Here is a 26478-nt window from a genome sequence, read left to right as displayed (position 1 = left end):
CTCTGGAGTTGTTCTATGCACAGGAGGGTGGTCCATCTCCAAACACAGCGGCACAAGGTGGAAGGCCAAGGGAAAAAGAGGAGAAACTATTAGATATTGTTTTGGAATGCCCAGCCTTTCCCCCCTAATGAGCGCTGATTCAGTCTTACTTGATGGTTTTAAACTCCAACTACAATTCTAAGTCCCTCATCATTGAATCGATGCTTTCAGAAAAGGATCATAGAATCCTAGAGTTGGAAGGGACCTACAGGGTCATCTAGTCCAACCCCTGCACAATGCAGGACACTCACAACAACCTGCCTACCCACAGTGAGCCCAGTTGCATGCCCGAGTGATCCCCCAACCCACCAAAAATCTCCAGAATCCAGCCTGGCCTGGAGCAAATTCACTTACCTTCCCACAGTGGCAATCAGCAATTCCCCAGGTATGCAAGGAAGGATCCTATTAAGCTTGCCAGGGTAGCTGATGCTCTTGGGAACATGCTCCAAGGAAATAACTATTCATAGATTCATAGAATCATAGAGTTGGAAGGGACCTCCTGGGTCATCTAGTCCAACCCCCTGCACTATGTAGGACATTCATAGCCCTATCGCTCATCCACTGTCACCTGTCACCCCCTTGAACCTTCACAGAATCAGCCTCTCCGTCAGATGGCTCTCCAGCCTCTGTTTACTATTTGTTAACACGGAAACGTAGGGTTGTTTAATTTATTCTTGATAGTTATTTTCTTCAGATTATGATCTTGTATGCCAGTAAAGGTTTCTGAGTCTGAGTTTGAGTCTTAAACCCCCAATGTTTGGAACCTGGAAAGCAAAAAAGCTTAAGGAAGTATCAAGGGGACGCCTGATACTATACATGCATTACATAGAAAAATGAAAAAAACATTACATATATGAAAATATATGTATTTATTTACAATGAAGGTGGAAGAGCCAGGGTAGGGAGCTTTCTACATTTTTTGCTCTCAAGTCATGGCATCCCCATAGGGTTTTCAATGCAAGAGACATTCAGAGGAGGTTTGAAGAAAAATAAGAGAAGAACTGTTTATTTAATACCCTGCTTATCATTACCTGAAGGAGTCCCAAAGCAGCTTACAAACACTTTCCCCTCCCCCTCCCCAAAACAGACACCCTGTGAAGCAGGTGGAGCTGAGAGAGCTCTAAAAGAACTGCTCTGTAAAACAGTTCTCAGAGAATCCTAGAATCCTAGAATCGGAAGGGGCCATCCAGGCCCCCTAGTACAACCCACTGATCAATGCAGGATCAGCCTCAAGCATCCAGGCCCTGTTGAAAAATAAGGCCTCATCTATTTACAGATGTTCTTGCCCGGTAATTCCTAGAGCTACCCAGAAGTGAAAATGGTCACTCTAGGAATTGCCAGAAATGCTATGGCAAGAACTTCTAATTTTACCATAGAGTTCCGAGTAATTCCTAGAGCTATCCTTTTTGCTTCTGGATAGCTCTAAGAATTGCCAAGTACTCTGTAGTAAGAACTTCCTTTGGGTACATGACAGTTTATTTTTATTTTTTGTCGTGGCTTGCTGCCTGTGACAACTCTCCACTGGTTCTCAGGCACTGCTAACAATCATAGAATGATAGAGTTGGAAGGGACTTCCAGGGTCATCTAGTCCAACCCCCTGAACAATGCAGGAAACCTATAGTAGACTGTTGACTCAGGGGTTGGAGGTCTTGCCATTAGACCTTGACCATGGATAGATCATTGTCCATTTTCTACACAGCATGGAAATGGCAGGTGGCTGCTTATCAGGACATGGGGTGTAACAAGGTCTTGGGCCATCCTTCCAATGAAGTCAGTAGATAACACTATTTAACTCCATGCAATCTTGTCATCATAAATGCAAACATAAATACTGATAACTGTGAGTGCCAAATCACTAGGCAGTTAACTAGATGTCCTTTGGGAGTCTGTAAGCTGCTGCCCTGAAGGTCAAAGGTGAAAGGTCAGATAGGCACAACCTTGTTCATTCACTAAGTCCAGTCAATACCATCAATATGGAATCATAGAACCATAGAATCGTAGAGTTGGTAGGGACTTCCGGCACTATGCAGGACATTCACAGCCCTGTCACTCATCCACTGTAACCTGCGACAACCCTGGGTTATTTTGTACTTTGGTTTTTACTGTCTTAAAAAAAATCTGCTTTGATTTATTTATTGCACTGGATCGGCTATTTTACTGAGCTGTTTTATGGTTTTGTGAGTCACCATAAGCATGTCTGGAGAGCCATGCACAGTCCCTCCCTCCCTCCCTCCCTCCCTCCCTCCCTCCTTCCTTCCTTCCTTCCTTCCTTCCCTCCCTCCCTCCACCCCACCCCCATACCTCCCTCCCATCCATCCACCCATCCATCCATCCATCCATCCACCCACCCACCCACCCACCCACCCACCCATCCATCCATCCATCCATCCATCCATCCATCCATCCATCCATCCAATGTTGTTAGTCTTTAGCATTGAGAGAGTCTGGGATAGTGTGCCCTCTTTGACTCCTCCTGTACCCCTGGTGTCTAGCTTAGTGTAATGGTTAAGAGTGACAGTCTCTAATCTGGACAACTGGTTCCTCTTCCCCATGCAGCCAAACAATCATAACAACCAAACAGTACTGTTGTTGACTTTGTTACTTTATAAATGACCATTTTGCCAATTAAAGTGTGTCTAGTCAAGCTATGATCTTACCAGTTGCCATGTATGGTTGTGAATCTTGGAAAATAAGGAAGGACAAGCGTCAAAGAATTGAGGCTTTTGAACTCAGGCGAACAAACCGGTCAGTCCTAGAGAAGATCAGCCCTGCCTGCTCCTTAGAAGGCCAGATCCTGAAGATGAAGCTGAAATACTTTGGCCACCTCATGAGAAGGAAGGACTCCCTGGAGAAGAGCCTAATGCTGGGAGCGATCGAGGGCAAAAGAAGAAGGGGACTACAGAGAATGAGGTGGCTGGATGGAGTCACTGAAGCAGTCGGTGTGAGCTTAAATGGACTCCGGGGAATGGTAGAGGACAGGAAGGCCTGGAGGATCATTGTCCATGGGGTTGCGATGGGTCGGACACGACTTCTCAACTAACAACAACATTCCGTCCAGAGTCGGTCTACCGAGATAGGCAGTTTATAAATCGAATAAATAAATCAATAAATCGAGTCCAGACTGGACAACCCTACCTGAATACAACCGAGCTCAAATGGAGGTCCTCATTGTCAGAAACCAGCTGCAAATAGATTTCCCTTGCCGGATTGGCATACAGGAGACAAGAAACCTCTTGTTTTAATTATATTTGTGACCCAAATTGCTCGCAAGGTTTCCGACGGGGAGAGAAAAAAAGTTTGTTTAAACAAATGCTTATTAAGAGTCATCCCTCTCTGAATTTTAACAGCAAAGTCATTCTCCTCTTTCCTATGTTTCTTTTCAAAACACGCCAAAATCTCAGCAGCAGTTTCATGTTTCTTTTATGATGTGAGTTATGGCTCGATCGGAAATGAACTAAGCATACCGAGCGGCGTTCGTTCAAACGGGGAATTTCCATATTACAAGGTGTGTCTCCTTTTTGGGGGTCTTTGCTTGCGTTTTTTAGGCGAAGGCACACAGGTCGAAGATGACAACATTCCGAAAAGCGGAAGGTCAGCTTTGATTCGGATGAACGTCAGGTTCCCGCACGGATTTTAATTGCTCACGGGGCTGTCGCGAATTCTGAATGTAAAACAGCCCTGGGAAAAGAACGCATAATGCGAGATTTCGGTCCAAGAACAACAGGTTGAGCATGAGCTCAGAAATGTTCAGGGGGGGGGGGAGTGCTAGCTGAGGATCTGCAAGCCAGGGGAAGTGTTTACCGACACAAATGTCACGAATAAAGTGCAGAAAATGGACGGGGTTGGTGTGGGGAATGTAATCCAAGAGGCCATTGACACATTAACTCTGAATGAAGTGAAGCCGTGTCAAAATGATTTTGCTTCCTCGGTTTTTGAATGCCGAATATTCCTTTGGAAAGCGACCCCGTGTGGTGACGGCTGGTATTGGCCACGTGAAAGGCCTCAGATGAGCCGGCGCTATGCCACAGGGTGGCTCATGAATGTTTTCACTGCCAAAGGGCCCTCAAAGTGTTCCTAAGTCTCCCCCCAAATGCTCAGCTTTTGCACTGTTTTGAAACTGGCTGACTGCTTCTCCTGCTAACCACCTAAATATCTTCTCCTGCTAACTGTCTGATCCCAGCCAATCAGGGATCCAATACCCAGTGTCACGATGCCACGTGGTGCTGTAAAGTGCCACCAAGTTGCAGTTTTCGGGGCAAGAGGTGAACAGGGTGTGGCCTGCCATTGGCTGGCTGCTTCTCCAGCTAACTATGTAACTATCTTCTCTGCTAACTGTCTGATCCCAGCCAATCAGGGATCCAATACCCAGGGGCTTTACGCACCGGGATCTTTGTAGCAAATTGGTCGCTGAATGAAAAATCGCCATTTAAAATAGTGGAATTCGTCGTTATGCATACCTGCCTTTGCAGTGGAATCCAGTTGCGTTTTGTAGCGTTTCCCACAGGTTTCCGGTCTCGGCAAAAATCGCTAGAAAGGAAGCGCTATTGCCAAGCTCGTCCCGCCCCTGGCCGTCAAGCAGCCAATGGGCAGCCGTTAGCATGCTCCCAAACAGCCCCTTTCCCTTTAAGAAAGGTTTTTTTTAAAAAAAACAGACCCATTGCAACAAATCTGTGTTAATTCGTTGCAACGGAGAGACCCATCCAGCTGCCTAGTGTGTTTGAGCTGTCGTTTGATCGTTGCCACGCTCCCTCCGAGTGAAAAAAAAGAAATCCCCCCCCCTCTCACAGGCCCGATTTTCGGCTGAATGAATGTGTAAAAAATAAAGGGAAAATACACCAGCAAACGGGCTTCTCTGTTCTTTGTGCTTAGTGACTGAAGGGGAGGGACTGAAGCCGGGGAAGCCTCTAAACTGAAAGAGGCTTGCTGGTGCGTTTATCCCCGCTCGCTCGGAGAAAAAAAAATGGCGATCGCTTCGCCGGAAGATCAGAGAAGAGAGCTAGGGGGAGGGACTTTGTAGAAACCGCAACAATGTTAACGCACAGGTCTTTTTCGCTAGTGTTGCAGATTGGTTGCAGGAGTGTATCGCTTTCCGGAGGGTGAATCCACTTTTGGGGATTTCCCTGAAAGCGCTACAAGGAAGCGCTTTTTGCAGATTGGTTTCAGGTGTGTGGCAGATTGTCGACGATGTTGTGCATAACAGCAAATCAGTAGCGTTTTCAATTGGCAACCATTGTGCTATTTTGAAGGCGTGCAAAAAGCCCCCCAGTGTCACGATGCCACGTGGTGCTGTAAAGTGCCACCAAGTTGCAGTTTTCGGGCCAAGAGGTGAACAGGGTGTGGCATGCCATTGGCTGGCTGCTTCTCCAGCTAACTATGTAACTATCTTCTCTGCTAACTGTCTGATCCCAGCCAATCAGGGATCCAATACCCAGTGTCACGATGCCACATGGTGCTGTAAAGTGCCACCAAGTTGCAGTTTTCAGGGCAAGAGGTGATCGGGGTGTGGCTTGCCATTGCCTGACCCTGCATAGTGACTCTGGACTTCCTAGATGTTTCTCCATTCAAGTACTAACCAGGGAGGACTCTGCTTTTCTTCAGAGCTCTGAAGAGACCAGGCTATCCTGGCCCAGCCAGGTGAAGACTATGACTTACGGTGAGCCCTTCAAGTTTTCAAGACAAGAGGTGGTTTGCCATTTCCTGCCTTTGCGCAGTAACCAGGGACTTCTGCCGTGATATGAAGAAAGGTTGGGGGAGCTTGCTCTGTTTAGCCTGGAGAGGAGACGACTGAGAGGGGATCTGATAGCCATCTTCAAGTATTTAAAAGGGTGCCATATGGAGGATGGAGCAGAATTGTTCTCTCTTGCCCCAGAGGGACAGACCAGAACCAGTGGGATGAAATTAATTCAAAAGAAATTCCAACTAAACCTCCGGAAGAAATTCCTTACAGTTAGAGCAGTTCCTCAGTGGAACAGGCTTCCTCAGGAGGTGGTGAGTTCTCCATCTTTGGAAATTTTTAAACGGAGGCTGGATAGCCATCTGTGAAGGCAAAGGGGTGGCAGGTTACAGTGGATGAGCGACAGGGTTGTGAGTGTCCTGCATAGTGCAGGGGGTTGGACTAGATGACCCATGAGTTCCCTTCCAACTCTATGATTCTATGATTCTGTGATTCTATGATCTCCCTCCAAAGGCTGACCCAGGCTGACCCAGCTTAGCTCCTGAGATCTGATGCGATCGGGTAGCTCAGGTCAGGATCATGCGACGTAGCTAATCATTTCTGGCAACGTGACACTGTCATGAAGTCAATCCCGAGTGAGGGCAAACGGTTTGGAGCACCGGCGTTTCTGGCATTGAACGCAGTCACAAAAAAGTACTGTAGAAACAGCCCCTTGCCCTTGAAATTCTCTTTACCTCTTGAGACAGCAGTTCTCTCAGGGTTTGGACTTCAGAAACAGCGTGCCAGAGATCTTTGATCATCCTGCATTAGAATCACACCACATTAATATCCGAAGAAGGGAGCTTTGAATGTTGAACGGGTATATCCCAAGTGACTTCTTGGCTTCTAAAGTGCTACCGGACTTGAAACTAGCTGCTTTATTAGAATATCTTGGTAGAAACCCTTTCAAAGAGGGAAAACGAGGTTAAAATGTCTGTAATTCTTTTGATATCTGAAGCAGGGGGTGTGCACATGAATGCTTATGCTCAGAATTAAACTTTGTAGGTCTTAAAGGTGTCACTGGACTCACACTTTGCTCTTGTGCTTCAGGTCCACACGGTTACCCACCTGAATCCATCTTTTGGAGTCATTCATTCTTATCACATCAAAATCACAAGATGTCATGGTCCCATTGTATACGGCACTCCGGAAGATAGAGACAGAGTTCAACGAGATCTGAACACAATGGAAAAATGGGCAAATGAGAACAAGATGCAATTTAATAAAGATAAGTGTAAAGTTCTGCATCTGGGTCAGAAAAACGAAAAGCATACGTACTGGATGGGGGATACGCTTCTAGGTAACACTGTGTGTGAACGAGACCTTGGGGTACTTGTGGATTGTAAACTAAACATGAGCAGGAAGTGTGATGCAGCGGTAAAAAAGGCAAATGCCATTTTGGGCTGTATCAACAGGGGCATCACATCAAAATCACAAGATGTCATAGTCCCATTGTATACGGCACTGGTCAGACCACCCCTGGAGTACTGTGTGCAGTTCTGGAGGCTTCACTTCAAGAAGGACGTAGATAAAATTGAAAGGGTACAGAGGAGAGCGACGAAGATGATCTGGGGCCAAGGGACCAAGCCCTATGAAGATAGGTTGAGGGACTTAGGAATGTTCAGCCTGGAGAAAAGGAGGTTGAGAGGGGACATGATAGCCCTCTTTAAGTATTTGAAAGGTTGTCACTTGGAGGAGGGCAGGATGCTGTTCCTGTTGGCTGCAGAGAAAAGGACGCGCAGTAATGGGTTTAAACTACAAGTACAACGATATAGGCTTGATATCAGGAAAAAGAAATTTCACAGTCAGAGTAGTTCAGCAGTGGAATAGGCTGCCTAAGGAGGTGGTGAGCTCCCCCTCACTGGCAGTCTTCAAGCAAAGGCTGGATACACACTTTTCTTGGGTGCTTTAGGATGCTTTGGGCTGATCCTGCGTTGAACAGCGGGTTGGACTAGATGGCCTGTATGGCGCCTTCCAACTCTATGATTCTATGATTCTATATATGCCCTCCACTGGGCACTTTGCTCATAAGTCTTTCTAATAGCAGAAAGGCCGGGCCATGTTACAATCAAAACTCATGCTATCAGGGTGAAAACCCACAAGGGACATGAGTGTTGCCCCATGGAACTCTAGGAGTTCCCCAAGCTTTATGGTAAAAACCATAGAGATCTGGTCAGTCTCTAGAGTGCCTCTGGATGTGGGGAGTGACAATGCTTCCGGGTATTTAAACTGGAGGGTCATCAAACCATCAGCCCCCTCTCTGCAGCACTGAGCAAAGAAAATTGGCCAACTTGAAATCCCAGAATTTGGGTATACAATCCTGGAGGAGGGAGATATCGGGGTGTTGGAGGAATTCCAGTGTTTATCTGCGAGACCTTGTGTCCAGCTTATTCTGTCATACAGTAAAAGAATCAGGGAGCTGTGCTAATTGCTAAATCACTAAAACAAGGCCCACCCATAAATCTAAGGAAGATTTCTGTGTACCCTGGGAGAGTCTCCTGCTATGTCACTTGGGTAAAATGTATGTCACTTCCGGATTCAATCTATATCACTTCTGGGTAAAACCTGAAAATGACATAGGGTAGCTCTAGGAATTGCTGGAAACGCTATGGTAATTGCTGGAAACTCTATGATAAAACTCTATGGTAAAAAACAGAGGGGGGGGAAACCCACAACTAAATGACAATAGCAGGAATGATTGGATTAGGTGTTATAAGCAAGGGGTAGTAGGTGTGTACAAATGAACACCTTTGATGAGGCAGGAAACCTAGGTCTTGATTAAGGCCAGGAAAATGCATTGTCTTGAGCTTGTTGTAGTGGTTAAGAGTGGGGACTTCTAATCTAGTGAACTAGGTTTGATTCCCCACTACTCCACATGCAGCCATCTGGGTGACCCCAGTTAGAGCTGTTCTCACAGAGCAGTTCTGTCAGAATTCTCTCAGCCCCACCTATCTTACAGATTGCTGAGGGAAGAGGAAGGGAAAAGTGTTTGTAAATTGCCTTAAGACTCTTTTGGGTAGTGAAAAGTGGGGTATAAAAACCAACTATTTTGTTATCAGTTGCAATCCGACAGTCTTTCTAATCTCCCTGTGAAATTATTTTGTAAGAGAACTGCTGCTTTTAGGTCCTGGAAGATCAAAATGCTCCTCTCTGGCTATTTGGCCACTAATAGTCTCTGACCCTTTGGGTGTGACTTTCTATCAAGATGTGAGAGGGCAAACTTATGCAAGCACCCGTCTGCTTGCTTGGAGCTTGGCAGCTCAGACCTTGACCCCTCCTGGCCAGCTCTGAATGAGCAGCGGAGGCTTCACCATACAGAGAAAATGCAGTCACCAAGACTGAACTATGGGGGTGAATTCCTGGGTAGAGGGCATTTCTGCACAGTAATCACTTTGAATACAATTCGAGTAAATGGTGATAAACTTCAGAGCCCTGTTCCAGATAAGAATATGGCGGGAAAAGCTTCAGTGTGAAGTGAACCTGTTAGAAGAAGAAGAAGAGTCGGTCTTATATGCCACTTTTCTCTACCAGAAGAGTCTCAAAGCGGCTTACAGTTGCTCTCTCTGCCTCACCCACCCCACAGCGTGTCTGTTGTGGGGAGAGGAATGGCAAGGCGACTGTAAGCCGCTTTGAGACTCCTTCGGGTAGGGAAAAGCGGCAGATAAGAACCAACTCTTCTTCTTCTTCTTCTTCTTCTTCTTCTTCTTCTTCTTCTTCTTCTTCTTCTTCTTCTTCTTCTTCTTCTTCTTCCCTTTCCTCTCCCCACAACAGACACCCTGTGGGGTTGGTGAGGCTGAGAGAGCGCTGATATCACTGCTCGGTCAGAACAGCTTTATCAGTGCCGTGGCGAGCCCAAGGTCACCCAGCTGGCTGCATGTGGAGGAGCAGGGAATCAAACCCGGCTCGCCAGATTAGAAGTCCGCACTCCTAACCATACACCAAGCTGGCTCTAGGGCTGTTGAAAGATGTTCTCCTGCCCTGTTCTTTGTTTTTTAGATTGCTCCATTGGCCTTCCTTCTTCATTTCCTTCAGATTCTTCTTCTTCACATCTGGTTTTCATCATATATGTTGCATCAGAGCTGCTGAGGTACTTCAGCAAAAATTCTGTTCTTTCTCTGATGGCCTTTGGTGCAAAACTGCACACTCTGCTTCATCTTTTGCTTTCCCCCCTTCTCTTGGAAGTCTTACTTTTCATCTGTCCCTGCTTTTCTCAGCTGTGATGTCTGTGGGTAACAGTCCTCTCCCTCCATCACTTCCTTCTTGGGTTTCTTCAAGCCTCGGCTACATGGTTTTGTTCTTAAAATCTCAGTGGAAAATGATAATTTCATCCATTCGATAAAATCTCAGCTTGTTCTTCAGCACCGAGTCCTTTTAACTGGAGAAGGTGCAGGGGATTGATCCTACGGCCTTCCGCATGTGAAGCAGATGCTCTGTCATAGATGCCCGGCCCTTTCCCTTCTGCGGCCATAAGAGCCAGTTTGGTGTAGTGGTTAGGAGTGCGGACTTGTAATCTGGCATGCCAGGTTCGATTCTGCGCTCCCCCACATGCAACCAGCTGGGTGACCTTGGGCTCGCCACGGCACTGATAAAACTGTTCTGACCGAGCAGTGATATCAGGGCTCTCTCAGCCTCACCCACCCCACAGGGTGTCTGTTGTGGGGGGAGGAATGGGAAGGCGACTGTAAGCCGCTTTGTGCCTCCTTCGGGTAGGGAAAAGCAGCATATAAGAACCAACTCTTCTTCTTCTTCTTCTTCTAAAGGATAATGATTCTTCTTTGATTTCCCCTCCTTTGGACTGTGGTCTGGGTTTAAATATGTGAAGAAGTGAGAACCACCAGGTTGTTTAAAAGGATAAAACAGTTTTATTATGAAGAGAAACAACTTTGTATAGAAAGAAAAGAAAGATGATTAGTCCTAATGTCAAAGGACAATTCTGGGCCACTGGTGCGTACACAAGTCCTGATGCGTTTCGCCTTACAGTTTTTTCAAGGGAGCGCCACAAGCATTTAGTAAAGCTTTTGAAAAGGTTCCCCATGATGTTCTGATGGATAAGTTGAAGGACTGCAATCTGGATTTTCTGGATAGTTAGGTAGATAGGGAATTGGTTAGAGAACCGCACTCAAAGAGTTGTTGTCAATGGTGTTTCATCAGACTGGAGAGAGGTGAGTAGCGGGGTACCTCAGGGCTCAGTGCTCGGTCCGGTACTTTTTAACATAATTATTAATGATCTAGATGAGGGGGGTGGAGGAACTACTCATCAAGTTTGCAGATGACACCAAATTGGGAGGACTGGCAAATACTCCGGAAGATAGAGTTCAACGAGATCTGAACACAATGGAAAAATGGGCAAATGAGAACAAGATGCAATTTAATAAAGATAAGTGTAAAGTTCTGCATCTGGGTCAGAAAAATGAAAAGCATGCCTACTGGATGGGGGATACGCTTCTAGGTAACACTGTGTGTGAACAAGACCTTGGGGTGCTTGTGGATTGTAAACTAAACATGAGCAGGCAGTGTGATGCAGCGGTAAAAAAGGGAAATGCCATTTTGGGCTGTATCAACAGGGGCATCACATCAAAATCACAAGATGTCATAGTCCCATTGTATACGGCACTGGTTTGTTCTTTTGGGGAGGCAAGCAGGCAGGAAGTGGGCTCAAAGGAGCAGGAAGACTCCAATTGAGCCAATCAAGACAAAGGAAGGGATGATTTGAATAATACCAGGAAGTTCCTGGTCTAAATATGCCAACTATACATTTCCTCTGATGCCCCCTACAGGGCAGTGCATTTCCCTTTCCTGTTAAGACACTGATTCTCCCCATATGCCCCCCTGAAGAGCTCTTTGCACTGCAAATGCCAACATGTCATTTGGCTCCTGGCCCCAGAGAACTGCACCTGGACACAACCAGAGGCAGGGCCTTTTTGGCCCTGGCTCCAGCCTGGTTGAATGAGCTGTGGTCAGAGATCCAGGCCCTACAGAGCTCCGCACAGGGCCTGCAAGATAGCATTCTTCCTCCAGGCATCTGGTGAGGCCAAGTTTGCACTCGTACTGTCAGGAAAGGACCTCCTGCCTAACTCTCTCCCCCCTGAGCTTCTGCTTGATTCATCAAAGCAAGGACAATTATTCTATCTTGAATAGCTTTCACATCAGGCCCAGGGGATGGTTTAGCTGACAGGGTGGCTACGGTAGCATTTCAGTTGAATTTTAAGATTTTTAAAAATGTTATTTTACTCTGCTCTGGTTTGGCCTCACTTGAAGTTCTGTTTCCAGTTTTGGGCACCACAATTGAAGAGGGATATAGACAAACTGGAGTGTGTCCAGAGGAGGACAACAAAGATGGTGGGGAGTTTGGAGACCAAGACATATGAAGAAAGTCTGGGGGAGCTTGGTCTGTTTAGCCTAGAGAGGGGAGACGACTGAGAGGGGATCTGATAACTATCTTCAAGTATTTAAAAGGCTGCCATATAGAGGATGGAGCAGAGTTGCTCTTTCTTGCCACAGAGGGACAGACCAGAACCAATGGGATGAAATTAATGCAAAAGAAATTCCGTCTAAACATCCGGAAGAAGTTCCTGACAGTTAGAGCAGTTCCTCAGTGGAACAGGCTTCCTCGGGAGGTGGTGGGTTCTCCATCTTTGGAGATTTTTAAACAGAGGCTGGATCCTCATCTGACGGAGAGGCTGATTCTGTGAAGGCTCAAGGGGGTGGCAGGTGACAGTGGATGAGCAAGATGATTGTGAGTTTCCTGCATAGTGCAGGGGGTTGAACTAGATGACCCAGGAGGTCCCTTCCAACTCTATGATTCTATGATTCGATGATTATTGTACAAAATTATTCCTCTTGTTGTAAGCCGCCTTGAGACCTTTTTGCCTGAGATGAAGGAATAAACAAATGCAAACAAACATTTTTTTTAAAAATTGCATTGTGCTTTAGGTTCTGGTCTTCCTTGGGCCCAGCCTTCCTTTGAGGGTCATTTCATTGACGTGGTCCTCTTCCTTTCCTTTTGCAGTTGGTGATTCTCAAGACAGAACCTCTTCTATTTTTTCTCTCTCTCTCTTGATTACTTCCTGGTGAATTAACTTCTTCATTGGGTCTTCTGCTCTACCTCCCTCTGCCATTTTTCTGCCTTACTGGTCTTGAAATTGTGTCTAACTGCCTGCAGTTATTGCTCCTTAGGGACAATTACTCATAAATTGAAAACCAGGATGAATCCATTGTTTTTTCTCTTAAACTGCATCTGTCTTCTTGGAAATTGCTACCTTAGGGTGGCTCCTTGTACATCGGTAGTCTGCAGAAGAGTTATTTTTTTGACAATTTTCATTTTTGCCATTGCTCAATTTTATTTTAGAAAAAAAATTCTACAAAACACTTATTTGGCCTCCGGTTATTTCTTGAATTGATGGCTGTAATCTGCTTCTATATTGTCTTTGTGTTACTTGAAATTGTTTGTTTACTTTTCATTTCTCCTCGCTTTGCTAATCTTTCTCCTCCATCTGCTCCTTTGCAGTACTTACCAAATTCAGCTTTAAATGACTTTCCTCCATGTCACCTCATCTGCGGATACTTGAATCTAGAAACTGGAGCCATGAACAGCTTTTTACACACCTAAGAAAAGCCTCAGGTTTGCAGAAATATCTGAAATCTAAACAAATAAACAAACACTGGCATCAACCCTTCTCCCCAAATAATAAAAGCAGAATAACAGAATATCTCAGTGACATTTGTGGGGGTTGCTAGGTGACCAAAACAACATTGTTAGACTTCAAACATGGACAACAAGAGAGGGCAGGGATCATGGACTTTTTTAGGGCTGTTGTGGGGATATAGGCCACAACCACTGAACAACTTGCTACTATGCAATTTGTACAGCTCACCCAAGTACAGTGGTGGCTACGACTTGTTGACATATAATTTGTCCAGGCCCAGCAGGAGCTGCCACCACTCAGCTTCAGTGACATGGCTTGGCCTGGCAGCTGCTACTATGCAACTCACCAGAGTGACTTACAACCTCTACTGGGTAATGACAATTCTCTTTCCTGAGGACTGGGGGGTAAACCTTTTCTTTCACTCAGACAGCCCCCCAATCTCAAACAACTCCTCACCCACAACAATGCAGCATCTAGTGGGAACATGGACACTAGTACTAGAGCTTGCAAGAAACCCAGATGCCAACTTTGCTGCCCTATACACTCCAATGCCACAATGACTGGACCTAACAACATCACCTACACCATCTAAGGCTTATTCACTTGCTCGTCTTCCGACATTGTATATGCCATCAAATGCCAAAATGCCCCTCTGTTCTCTACATAGGGCAAACAGTTTAAACTCTTCGCCAAAGGTTTATGTAAGGTTCTTTGTTATAATGTAAACTGCCCTGAGCCTCCGGGGAGGGCGGTATAGAAGTATGATAGATAAATAAATAAATAAATAAATAAATAAATAAATAAATAAATAAATAAATAAATAAATAAATAAATAAATAAATAAATAAATAAATAAATAAAGGATTAATGGACACATGTCTGACATTAAAAACCACAGAACTAAAAAACCTGTAGGGGAACACTTCAACCTTCCAGGACATTCAATAAGGGACCTGAAAGTAGCGGTTTTATTCGAAAGGGACTTCAAGAACAGGCTAGAAAGGGAGATTGCAAAAATGCAAGTTATTATAACACTCAAAACTATGACATACCCTGGACTCAACAAGGGCATAGGTTTTTTTTATCTCACTATGCATGCCAACCTTGTTTAACTCGTGTATCTACATTCCTCACAATTTATTTTATTTGGGACGATGTGACTGTAAGGGGATGGTAGTGATATGTAATGGAATTCTGAGTTTAGCTCCGTGGTCTTGGGATGAGAGAGTTCCCAGTGCAGCAACTCACTCATGGTAATTGTAGTCCGTGGACATCTGGAAGCCCACAGTTTGCCATCCCCGGACTAGAGCAATGGGGAACTGGGATTGATCCCCATCCAGCCACGAAGTTCCCTGGTTGACCTTTGGCCTGTCACCTTCTCTCTGCTGACCCACCTCATAAGGTTGTTCTGAGGAGGAAATGGGGAGGAGGCCACAACTGCAACCCTGAAATCCTCAGAGGAAGGGTGGAACAACAAACTGATATATTGATAATATACACCCCAATTGTTGCAGGTTCATTCCTTTATTCATTTTATTGCCTTCCTTGATGCTTCCCAGAGGGAGCTTACACTGTTATCCTCTCTTCAGTTTGAACCTCACAACAACCCTTCGAGGTGGGTTAGGCTGAGAGAGTGTGATTGGCCAAAGGTCCCCAGCAAGGTTCCATGACAGAATAAGGAGATAAACCCAGTTCTTCTGGCTCCTAGGTTGACTCACTGGCCCACACTGTCTTCTCCAGGGCCATTGGTGGAAACCACTGTGACTAGCCCAAGGTCACCCAGCTGGCTGCATGTGGATGACTAGCAAATCAAACCCAGCTCACCAGATCAGAAGCTGCCACTCTTAACCAAGAGGGCTTTACGGGGATGCAAATTATGTAGTCCGCCCTCCGAAGTGACCACTTGCTCCAGGAAAACTGACTTCTGTAACCCGGATGTCAGTTGTCAATCTAGGAGATGGAGAGGCCACACCTGGAGGTTGGCAAGCTTATATTTTTATCAGCTTGACAAAGAGAGAAGGAGAGAGAGCAGAAGAGCGAAAAAGAGAGACTTGGGAATGGCGTGGAGATTGTGTAATAAACACGGAATCGAAACGAGCCTCCCTCAATCCAATCTCCATGGCTAGTTCAAGGGAAACTTTGCTCGGGGGGGAAAAAATGCAGTGTATCATATTTCGTGCCTTTAATAGGGTTTTCATGATTTTACAAAGTGTTTCAACCAGACAGGCTCAGCTGGAGTCTCCTCAGCGGGAGACCCTAAAACGCCGCATCTGTGTTTTTCAACTCCTGCCAAGATCTCTTGAATTTGATCCGGAATGACTATGCATCTTTGGAATGCACACTCACTTCTCTCCGGCCTTATCCAAATAATAATAATAATAATAATAATAAAAAACCACCCCACAAAACCCGAATAGGGGTCCTGAGAGAATTCCATCTGGAAACATTAAACCGACATTATAAAGGATTTCCTATAAACAAAATTACGGTCGCCGGCTTTGGAGGAGGAGCACGCTCGAAAACAAAGACCCCCTTTGTGGACAGATGACATGGGCTCGCGCACGGGCCCACATCCACGGCGAAAAATCTCTTGCGTCCCCCTCTTTCCTTTTTGGGGGGGGATCGGCTTTTAACAAGACCGAAACTTTAATCGTTCCGTGCATTAAGTCCCCCCTGAAAATAAATATCCTGGGGGACTTCAAAACACACCCTTTAATTAGATTCACATGTGCTCAGGTGTATAGGTTTCAGCTACAGCCGCCAGGCTGTAATTTAATGGTCTGCCATAAATATTAGTCGTAATGAGGAGGCTTGGCCGTGTACTTCAAGGCATCAGAGAGTGGCACTGTTTCTCTATTGGATTTTGTTCAGGCGGGTGCAACCTTGCCGGAGAAAAACCCTCCCTTCCTAATTAGGGAAACAAGGAGAGAGAGAGAGAGAGAGAGAGAAATCTAAGCATCTTGGTGGAAAGAGCAGATAATCTACGCTGGAAAAAGAGAATGACAAATTCTATTTAATTTGTGAGACTGGTATAGTGTGGGATGCAAAAGAGACCCCACTGGGTGAAAGAAGGCCAAGACGATATTGGAGGAAGAAGCTCAGGATGAGGAATTTGGGGTGCCTCCTGGTGGGAACTGAGGACCCCCTGGAATTACAGTTCGTCTTTAGATTATGGAGGTCAGTTCTCCTGCAAAATATTGATACTTTCTGGTGGTGGTGAGTTCTATGGGGGAGATTCCTGTAATCTGCAGGGTCTCTCCCCAAATCTCCCCAAATCTCCAGGAGTTTCCCAGGCTGGATCTGCCAACCCTAGCCCCCCATCCCCTGCTGGTGGCCAAGAACCCTAAACCTGGGGACCCTAGGAGGAAGAAATGGGTCATGTTTGCTATATAAAGAGTTAACATCAAGAAGATGCCAGCCTCCCTGCCTGAAGGTCCACCTGCAGGTAACATCTTCTAAGTACACTATACACCTGCTCAAGCAGAAGTTTATAAGAAGAGAGAGCTACGGTGTTGTTAATGGAATCAGGTTAGCTGAATGTTAAATCTAGACTTCAAAATTTTAAACTTCTATTACTTACTTTGTATCTAATTTTATTGTCAGGCGCCCTGAGCCCCAGAGAATGGCAGGATAAAAAACAAAGAAAAAATAAATAGAATTCCAAATTAAATAAAACAGAAAAACAAATTCTATTTGATTTGTTATACTAATGTAGCCTGGGAAACAGAGCAGACCGTCGGAAGCAATGGCTGGACTTTCTTTTTTCTAAAATAAGTTTTATTATACTCATATAAACAAAAAGAAAACACTGCAAAAGAAAAAACACAATAGAACAAAACCATATCATAAGAGATATAGCAATATAAACCATCATAAAACATAAAAGATGTAAAAATACGTAAGACAACACCAGAAATATGGGATTTCATATTTATGCCTTCATTCATTCATTGGTTTGTTTATTGGTTCATTCAGTCATTCATTGTTCATTCATTCCTCCATCCATCCATTCGTTTAATGTAATCAAACAGATGGGTCCCCATAAGTGACTTACAATTTATCTCTATTATATATTTTTTAAAAATTAGTCACACGCTTTCATTGCTGTGGTGGTTTTGCGCCATAAATGTAGCATCACAAAATCCTGCAACATCTGTTTTAGGCCCCGGGGGCATGCTAAGTTGCTGGGACCGTCATCCAATGGGGGAGGGAAAGAAATGTTCCAGATGTTGGCCAATTCAATAGCTGGGCCCTGTGTTGTCCCTACCCAGTGATCAGGGTTTCCCTCCTGGAATTATACCACACAAGGGGAATTATAATTGTTTGATGTGATGTTTTAAATTAAACTTATGTAGCCAATGCCACCACGGTTCTATTTATACATTACCAAATATTTAGTAGTTCTCTTGTCACGGCAACTGGAGTTGCCACAGACCCGCTAGACCAAAGTCCTGAGCAGGTTTCCCAAGCGTCGGTTTTCCAGGCTGTGCCAGGCTGTGCCAAGGCAATTGACAGGCACTTGGGGGAAGAGACACGGGGAATCCATTGTGTCACTCCAAAGTGACATGGGGTAGCTCTAGGAATTGTCGGAAGCTCAGTGGTAGAACCATGGAGTTTCTGATGATTCCTAGAGCTACCTAATGTCACTTTTGGGTTTTCCCTGGAAGTGATGTCAAGGTACACAGGATGTCAATTCCTCCTCCCCCAAATTCTCCTGTTACTGCTCTGAGTCAGGAACGCCCCCTAGTTCCCATCATTGCAGGAGGTATCAGAATCATACCAGGAGGGAAGAGACCACAAATGGACATCCAGTCAAGCCCTCCCATCTTCTTGGGGACTTAAAACACACATCCTCCTGAAAGGTGTTAATCCAATCTCCTCCTAAAAACTTCCAATGAAGGAGACTCCATCACCCTTAGAGGTAGGGTTGTGACCTCTGTGTTGGGAAATTTGTGGAGATTTGGTGGGGGGTGGAGCTTGGTGGGGGTGGAGTCAAAGTACTACTAGACTCAAACTTTGTCCAGAAACACTGTGATTTGACCCCAGAGTTTCTTAGAACATGGCATCCAAGCAGTGCCATTGCTTCCGGGTTCCCCAGGAAGTGACATCACACACAATTACAAAGCTGGAATGGGTTTTAGGAGTTCTCTAGTTTGACTCAATGCAGTTTGACTCAATTCAGGAAACCCAAAGCAAGATCCTGCGTTGAGCAGGGGGTTGGACTAGATGGCCTGTATGGCCCCTTCCAACTCTATGATTCTATGATTCCAACAGTCAGCTGCTCAACCTGAAGACCACCGAAGAGCCCATGCTCTCTGTAAGCCACTGGTCCCATTGCCAGACTGTGACGTCTTTTCGTTTTGATTTCTTTCTTCTTCTGGAGCTCGAACGGTTTGTTCCCACTCACTTTCGAGGATTTGTTCGCAGCTTGCGTTTCCCTTTCCCTTTGAGAAAGGGAAACAGAGGTTCTGGAAATGATTTAGGACCTAATCCGAAATCCTGCTCCTTTTCTGCACTTCAGCGCGTTTATGGATCCCTGGATAAGGCGCCTTCTTTGCAGAGGACTTTATGCACCTCTGTAGGATTCCCCCCCCCCTCCGACTCCAAAGTTAGATAGCAGTCCAGGTAACTTCTTGCAGAGGTTTCAGCCTGCCCTGGGCATATTCTTTGATTTCGTACTCCGAGCATCATTTCAAGGCCCACAGCTTTGACCCAAACAGAATTGTTCCTTGATTGTTCCCAGGAACCCCCATCTGGGTAATATTTCTTCTCCATCGGGTGTTGGCAGCCAGTGCGGAAGGGGGTGTGGGTGGGATGTCATTTTAAAATTGTTTTTGCGGTGTTATGTTTTTGTTGCTTTGAATTTTGTATTTGAAAACGGATGTCAACCAGTGGGAGCTGGCCGGCCGGGAGTGACGGCCTACAATTCGAATGACAATAAATAAAGCAATCAGTCAAACGAGTGAGTTTAATTTCTAGTCTGCCGGCTCAACTGAAGTTTGTTCCGTTCAAGCCAAATCAGGAGGAAAAAGAAAGAATAACTATAGGGCTTTAAACATTAACGAAAAGTTTATTCCGGCTTCGTTCAGCAAGGAACACTTTAAAGCAGGGGTAGTCAAACTGCGGCCCTCCAGATGTCCATGGACTACAATTCCCATGAGCCCCTGCCAGCAATTCATGGGAATTGTAGTCCATGGACATCTGGAGGGCCACAGTTTGACTACCCCTGCTTTAAACATTCAGAGGTTGCAGCAGAGAAGACAGAAGCTGTTCTGGAACTTCTGCAATTTCCTTTCCATTGGTAGAATTAGTAGATGGCTGGAAGGACATCGGATGGCTGGAACAGCCAGCACTGTGGATTTGACTATCTTCTATCTCATATCGTATTTATATGCCGCCTCTCATGGAACGGCCAGCTCGCAGCGGCTAACAACAATTTAAGCACAGCTTAAAATGACAAAAAAAAAATTACAATTACAATTATAACACTCCTAAAAACAACCATGAAACCTCCATCCCCCATACAATCTCCTTTGGCTGCCATTCCCAGTGTAAAACAGTGTACTATGCACTATGTAAACCAATCTGTGCTTTAGGATGCTTAGGGCTGATCCTGCGTTGAGCAGGGGGTTGGACTAGATGGCCTCTATGGCCCCGTCCAACTCTAGGATTCTATGATTCAATAGACCAATGCATTTCGGCCCCTGCAGGGCCTTCTTTGAAGGTCTGGTTGTAACACACACACACGTTCGTTACAGATATGAAATATGTACAGCAGCCAATAAAAGCTCCAAAGTAAGAGCTGTAAAGTACCAGAGTCACTTAATGAATGAAGACGTCTATTTATCAGTCATTAGCGCTCTTCCAAAGGCTGCCAAAAATTTCAGTGGTGTGTTTCCTTATTAGTGCATGGATTTCAATGAGTGGAGGCTTGTTAAAATCTTGGATAAATCACAAGAAAAAAACCCTGCTAATTTGTTTTTGAAGGATTGTTTTGAGTCGATTTCGAACACAGATCCTTTCCAACTCTCTTGTGATAGCAAAACCAGGGCACACTTCTCCCACCCGCATGATTTATTCTCAACCAGAAGCTCAGTTTATGGGAAAGGGTCTTTAAAAATGATGCTTTTTTCTGATAGGTATATGGTTGCACAATCTAATCCCCCCCTTATTTAAACTCTTTTAAAAAGTTCAGTTCAGATCTGATTATTTAGTCACCATCTCACTTCAAAACCTTCAAAAGAAGAAGAAGAGTTGGTTCTTATATGCTGCTTTTCTCTACCCGAAGGAGTCTCAAAGCGGTTTACATTCACCTTCCCTTATCCTCTCCCCACAGCAGACACCCTAGAAGGGAGGTGAGGCTGAGAGAGCCCTGATATTCCTGCTCAATCAGAACAGCTTTATCAGTGCTGTGGCGAGCCCAAGGTCACTCAGCTGGCTCCATATAGGCCCATTATGCACGGCCGCCGAAACGGCGATTTCGGGTCACATGGAAACGGCGATTTCGGGTCACATGGAAAACGCGGAGGGGGAAGACGCGACGCATACCGGTTATACACGGGGCGGGGCGCGACGGCGGCAAAACCCAGAGTAACCGATTATGCACGCGCCGATCCGGGCGCCGCTTCTGGTTGCGCCCCGGTCACCCGGAAGCTGCGCTTTCTTCCGCGTTTCACTGACGCGGCTTTTTCGGCGGCATGCACCGAAGCTGCAGCCGGTTGCAGCCGGCTCTGTGCGTTATCGGTGATTTTAGTCGCCGCCATTCCACCCCGAATGTGCGCTAAAACCCCCGTGCATAATGGGTCGTGGAGGAGCGCAGAATCAAACCCCGCTTGCCAGCTTAGAACTCTGCACTAACCACTACACCAAGCTGGCTTTTACCCGGCTGCATTTTCAAACCATACCATCGGCCTTACTTCCTGACTGCCACTCCTGCATACCTTTAGCCCTTCGTTTTTGTATTTGGTCCCTTGGCCCCAGATCATCCTCGTCTCTCTCCTCTGTACCTTTTCAATTTTATCCACGTTCTTCTTCTTCTTCTTCTTCTTCTTCTTCTTCTTCTTCTTCTTCTTCTTCTTCTTCTTCTTCTTCTTCTTCCTCCTCTTCCTCCTCCACTCCCCACAACAGGCACCTTGTGAAGCAGGTGGGGCTGAGAGAGTTATGAGAGAACTGGGACTGGCCCAAGATCACTCAGCAAGCTTCAGGTGGAGGCGTGGGGAATCAAACCTGCTTCTCCAGATTAGAGTCTGCTGCTCTTTACTGGCTGTTTCCTAGAGTCTTCAGGGATGCGTAAGAGACACTAACCCCTGATGGGCCACTATGAATCTGCCTTCTACTGATATCACACCACTGCACCGTGGCCTCTGCCCTCCAAGAATTAGTGGCAACAGCCCAACTCTGTGGTGCATGAAAGATATCTTCCTTCGAGATAACTGGGATCGCTCCGGGCCCCACAGGATGGGCTTAACTTGTCCTGCCGGGGAAATAAATCGCATCCCTTATAAATAAAGCTCGGGGTCTCATGCTTTTCTTTGCCCGCTCATCAAAACGTGTTGCTCTGAGTGCTTCACATTTATGGCCGCATATGAAAATCAAGTTTCATGATGGCTGCCTGGCGCATTATTAACAGACAGCCGGATAATGGGCAAAAAAACCCCATCAGCCGGTTTGGAGCGAGTACGACTTTGAATTGTTATATGGGAGAAGGAGGGGAGAAGAAGAAAATAACCCCAGAGAAATGGAGCCGGTTATTCATTAGAGCCATTCAACGTAATGTACCGAAAGCAGTAAAGAATATGTTTCAATTAATAAATCCCGGGGTGCGTGGAATCGATCAAAAGCCAGGCACAGCGTGGAGCCGAAGAGCTATTGAGAGAGGGGGAAATGACAAAAGACCATCTCTTGCTTGAATAGAGGGAAGCTAAAGATAGGAGGCTGGATTCAAAAGAGCTGCTTGAGGCGTTAGGTAGAATGTCAGAGCATCAGAAGAGCCCTGCTGGATCAGACCAGCGCACCATCGAGGACAATTTCTTGTCTCACGCAGTGGCCAACCAGCTCCTATCAAGGGCCAACAACAGGGCAGAGGGACCAAGGCCTTCATAAGAACATCAGAAGAGCCCTGCTGGATCAGGCCAGTGGGCCATCTAGTCCAGCATCCTGTCTCTCTCAGGGGCCAACCAGTTCCTCTGGAGGGCCGAGAAAGGACATGGAGGCCAAGGCCTCCATAAGAACATAAGAATGGGTCAGCTGGATCAGGCCTCTGGAGGGCCAATACCAGTCAAGGCCTCCATGGGGACAGAAGAACAGCGTTGCTGGATAAGACCAGTGGCCCATCCAGTCCAGCATCCTGTCTCACTCAGTGGCTAACCAGTTTCTCTGAAGAGTCAACAACAGGGCAGAGAGGCCAAGGCCTACATGGGGACACCAAAAGAGCCCTGATGGATCAGATCAGTGGTCCATCTATTCCCGCATCCTGTCTTGAAACCAATGGCAGATGGAGGCACCTTCTTTGAGGGCACCTGGTCCAATTCCTTTGAAACTGGGGAAGGGGGAGTGAAGGAGAGGCACCAGCAGTTATGCTGCAAATGTTGTGTATCTGCCTCAAAAAGCAGCCCCCCCTCCCAAGTCCTAGATACCCCAGATCAATTCTCCATTATACCCTATGGCAAGGATGCCCAAACTGTGGCTCTCCAGATGTCCATGGACTACAATTTCCATGAACCTCTGCCAGCAAGGCCTCATGGGAATTGTAGTCCATAGAAATCTGAAAAGCCACAGCTTGGCCACCCACTAATGGAGATGAAAATATTTCAAATAATGAAATACTCACTGCATTTATGTATAATACCATTATTGGAATGTGGAAATATTGGGAAATGCTAGCCTTTTTCTAATTCAATATATGTGAATCTGAAAAAATACATCTCCAATGGTCAGCAAGAAGCCCTGCTGGTCAACCCCACTAGATCCCTCCTACTTTCTAAAACCACAATGACATCATGTGGGGGACCCTTCCATGATGCCTTCTATGTATTTATTCAGCAACATTCAGATGCCTCCAGAGACCTGCTCAAGGAAGCCTATGACTAAAACAATAAAATAGGACACGGTCTTTCCAAAGTCAAGCCAGGCCTTTCAAAACACATTCAAGACATTTAAAGAACCTGCTACGAAAGCCAAAGAAATGAAATCCAATGCAAGATATGCAAACGATGAAAAAGCATGGAGATGAAACCCTTCCAGGGCTATTAAGAAAGGGACCAAGCCCTATAAAGACAGGTTGAGGGACTTGGGAATATTCAGCCTGGAGAAAAGGAGGTTGAGAAGGGTCATGATAGCCCTCTTTAAGTATTTGAAAGGTTGTCACTTGGAGGAGGGCAGGATGCTGTTCCCGTTGGCTGCAGAGGAGAGGACACGCAGTAATGGGTTTAAACTACAAGCACAACAATATAGGCTAGATATCAGGAAAACAATTTTCGCAGTCAGAGTAGTTCAGCAGTGGAATAGGCTGCCTAAGGAGGTGGTGAGCTCCCCCTCACTGGCAGTCTTCAAGCAAAGGTTGGATACACACTTTTCTTGGATGCTTTAGGATGCTTTGGGCTAATCCTGCGTTGAGCAGGGGGTTGGACTAGATGGCCTGCATGGCCCCTTCCAACTCTAGGATTCTAGGAGTCTAGTTCAGCAGTGGAATAGGCTGCCTAAGGAGGTGGTGAGCTCCCCCTCACTGGCAGTCTTCAAGCAAAGGCTGGATACACACTTTTCTTGGATGCTTAGGGCTGATCCTGCGTTGATCAGGGGGTTGGACTAGATGGCCTCTATGGCCCCTTCCAACTCTATGATTCTGTGATTCTATGAGGACAGTTGCACTGTAGCACTGTAGTAAGAGCTGAGGCTGAGAAAGGGCCGTCCGAAGGCCGGTGTGGCTGTGCGCAGAGTAATCTCGGGAAATTTAACTTGAGGGGATCAGGAAGAAATCTGGAGGCATGAAAGGACAGATAAGGAGCCGCAGAGCTTTCAGAGGAACCAAAACGCCAGCGAGCCCGCAGCTGTTTTGACGGATATTTCGGCCTCGGAGAGATCAGCACTTTGATTAGGTCACATTCTCTCCTGCCTTCTTGCTTAACTCTGATTTACGGGACAGCAGAATCTTAACCGAAATGAAAGCTAAATGAGGATTTTTTTAAAAAAAGAAAAAGATATTACCTTTGAACGCTTAAAGAAGTCCAAGGAGAGGGCAGGACGGCTAACGGGGAGATGAAAGGGAAAGGGATAGGAAAGCGCTCACTTTTTAAAATCCGAAGGCTTTCAACTGTCGAGGTGGGGGAAAAAAAATACACTTGAGTTCTGCTGATGTATCGTATTTGATTTGGCTCATAGCCTATTAGGGCTTAATCCTGGGGGGGGGGGGGAGGACTGGACAAGGGACCAGAAACAGCATCTTGTTCACCTAGCAACTTAGAATCATAGAATCATAGAATCATAGAGTTGGAAGGGGCCATAGAGGCCATCTAGTCCAACCACCTGATCTACGCAGGATCAGCCCTAAGCATCCTAAAGCATCCAAGAAAAGTGTGCATCCAACCTTTGCTTGAAGACTGCCAGTGAGGGGGAGCTCACCACCTCCTTAGGAAGCCTAACTTATCGACAGGCCTGAATATATTTGGAAGAAGAAGAGCTGTCTTTTTGTGTCTCATATTTTAATACCTAAAGGAGTCTCAAAGTGGCTTCACAATCGCTTTCCCTTCCTCTCCCCACAACAGACCCCTGATGAGGTAGGTGGGGCCGAGAGAGCTCTGAGAGACCTGGGACTGGCCCAAGGACACCTAGCTGGCTGCACGTGGAGGAGAAATGGGGAATCCAAATTAAAGGCTGCCGCTCCTAACCACCACACCACGCTGTAAGTAGAGACCGTGGGCATATGGGGTGGGGATGTTGTTCATGGATGCTTTTGATTGATCCTGCACCAATCAGGGGGTTGGCTTAGATGACCTCTATGGACACTTCGAGCTCTCTGATTCTATGATTCTATGTGTTATGGCTTTTTATTCAGAACTAGGGGCCAAGCCCGTCGCATTCAGGAATACAACAGGTGCTAGATTAAGGGGGTGGAGTGGAAGAACTCTGCAGACGGCCTCTCCCTCCCCCCAAGACCTGGAAAAGCTGCAGGCCGCTGTTAGAGAACTCACCAGCAGGGGCAGCTCTCACGCAGCAGGGATCTGCAGCCTCCGAGCCTTGGAGGGAAGTAGAAGGAGGAGGGGTGGTCAGGGGTGGGGGATGGAAGGCGATTGGCTGGCCACTGGACAGACAGGCAAGCTGGTTGGAGGAGGAGGCACTCAGGGGCGGGACAGCTGCCCTGAGTGGGTGTTAAGTGTTGAGTGGCATTTAAGACATGAGACCAGCTCCTCCTCCAAGGCCTTACTAGAAATATATAGTGGAACGAACGGATGTTTCCATGTGTGATTATAGCCAGGAAATCCTATTTCTACCCAATAGCCACAGGATTGGACTTGCAACGTCGGAGAAGAAGACAGCTTGGTTTCTGTACCTCGCTTTTCACTGCCCGATACCCCACCTTCTTCTAACATTTTGACTTATCGAATTATCAGTCCTCTTATACGTGAGCTGCAAACGGCTGCTTGTGCAGCCCCCCAAGACTACAAAACCCACAATGCAATGTGAGTGTGAGCGCAACGTAACGGAGCTGCTGGAACTCCTTTTAAAAACTGCCAGCAGAAATGGAACCAGAGAATACACTATTAGGCAGTTAGCTTGGGCCAAAAGGAAAGGCCAGGGATAAATATTTTAATAAATCAAATTATTTTCTGTGGCCGGGGACTTGGATAAAGGAACTGGAAATGGAATCGTGCTTGCTGGTTTCACACCTGCCTGCTCTTCCGTAATTAGCAGTTCATTGCACTGTTTGGCTTCCTTTCGGAATGATGTTTTTAATGCTCAATCCTTTGCTAGTTTTAATGCTTGCTAGCCACAGAGGCAAATGTGTGAAGCACAATTAATCACTATTTGTTGACGAGGCGTATCGTGCTGTGCAGGTAGATAAATCGGCTGTCCATATTCTCTTGC

The 26478-nt window shown here is 46.1% G+C and overlaps 2 long non-coding RNA genes across 2 annotated transcripts in view; one reads left to right on the top strand and one right to left on the bottom strand.

Annotated features, from left to right (window-relative positions):
* LOC143842059 (uncharacterized) overlaps positions 1-9321 on the top strand; it is a 43398-nt gene extending 34077 nt beyond the window's left edge. The window contains exon 6 of the long non-coding RNA XR_013232975.1: positions 6803-9321. This is a non-coding gene — a long non-coding RNA (uncharacterized LOC143842059). The remainder of the gene's footprint in view (positions 1-6802) is intronic.
* Positions 9322-13266: 3945 nt separating this feature from the next.
* The window catches only part of LOC143842060 (uncharacterized), a 50946-nt gene continuing 37734 nt past the window's right edge, over positions 13267-26478 (bottom strand). Inside the window, exon 3 of the long non-coding RNA XR_013232976.1 lies at positions 13267-13394. This is a non-coding gene — a long non-coding RNA (uncharacterized LOC143842060). The remainder of the gene's footprint in view (positions 13395-26478) is intronic.

The sequence above is a fragment of the Paroedura picta genome, chromosome 7, assembly GCF_049243985.1.
Source record: "Paroedura picta isolate Pp20150507F chromosome 7, Ppicta_v3.0, whole genome shotgun sequence".
NCBI lineage: Eukaryota > Metazoa > Chordata > Lepidosauria > Squamata > Gekkonidae > Paroedura > Paroedura picta.
Note: the sequence above shows the minus strand (reverse complement) of the source record. Positions and strands in the feature narration are given on the sequence as shown.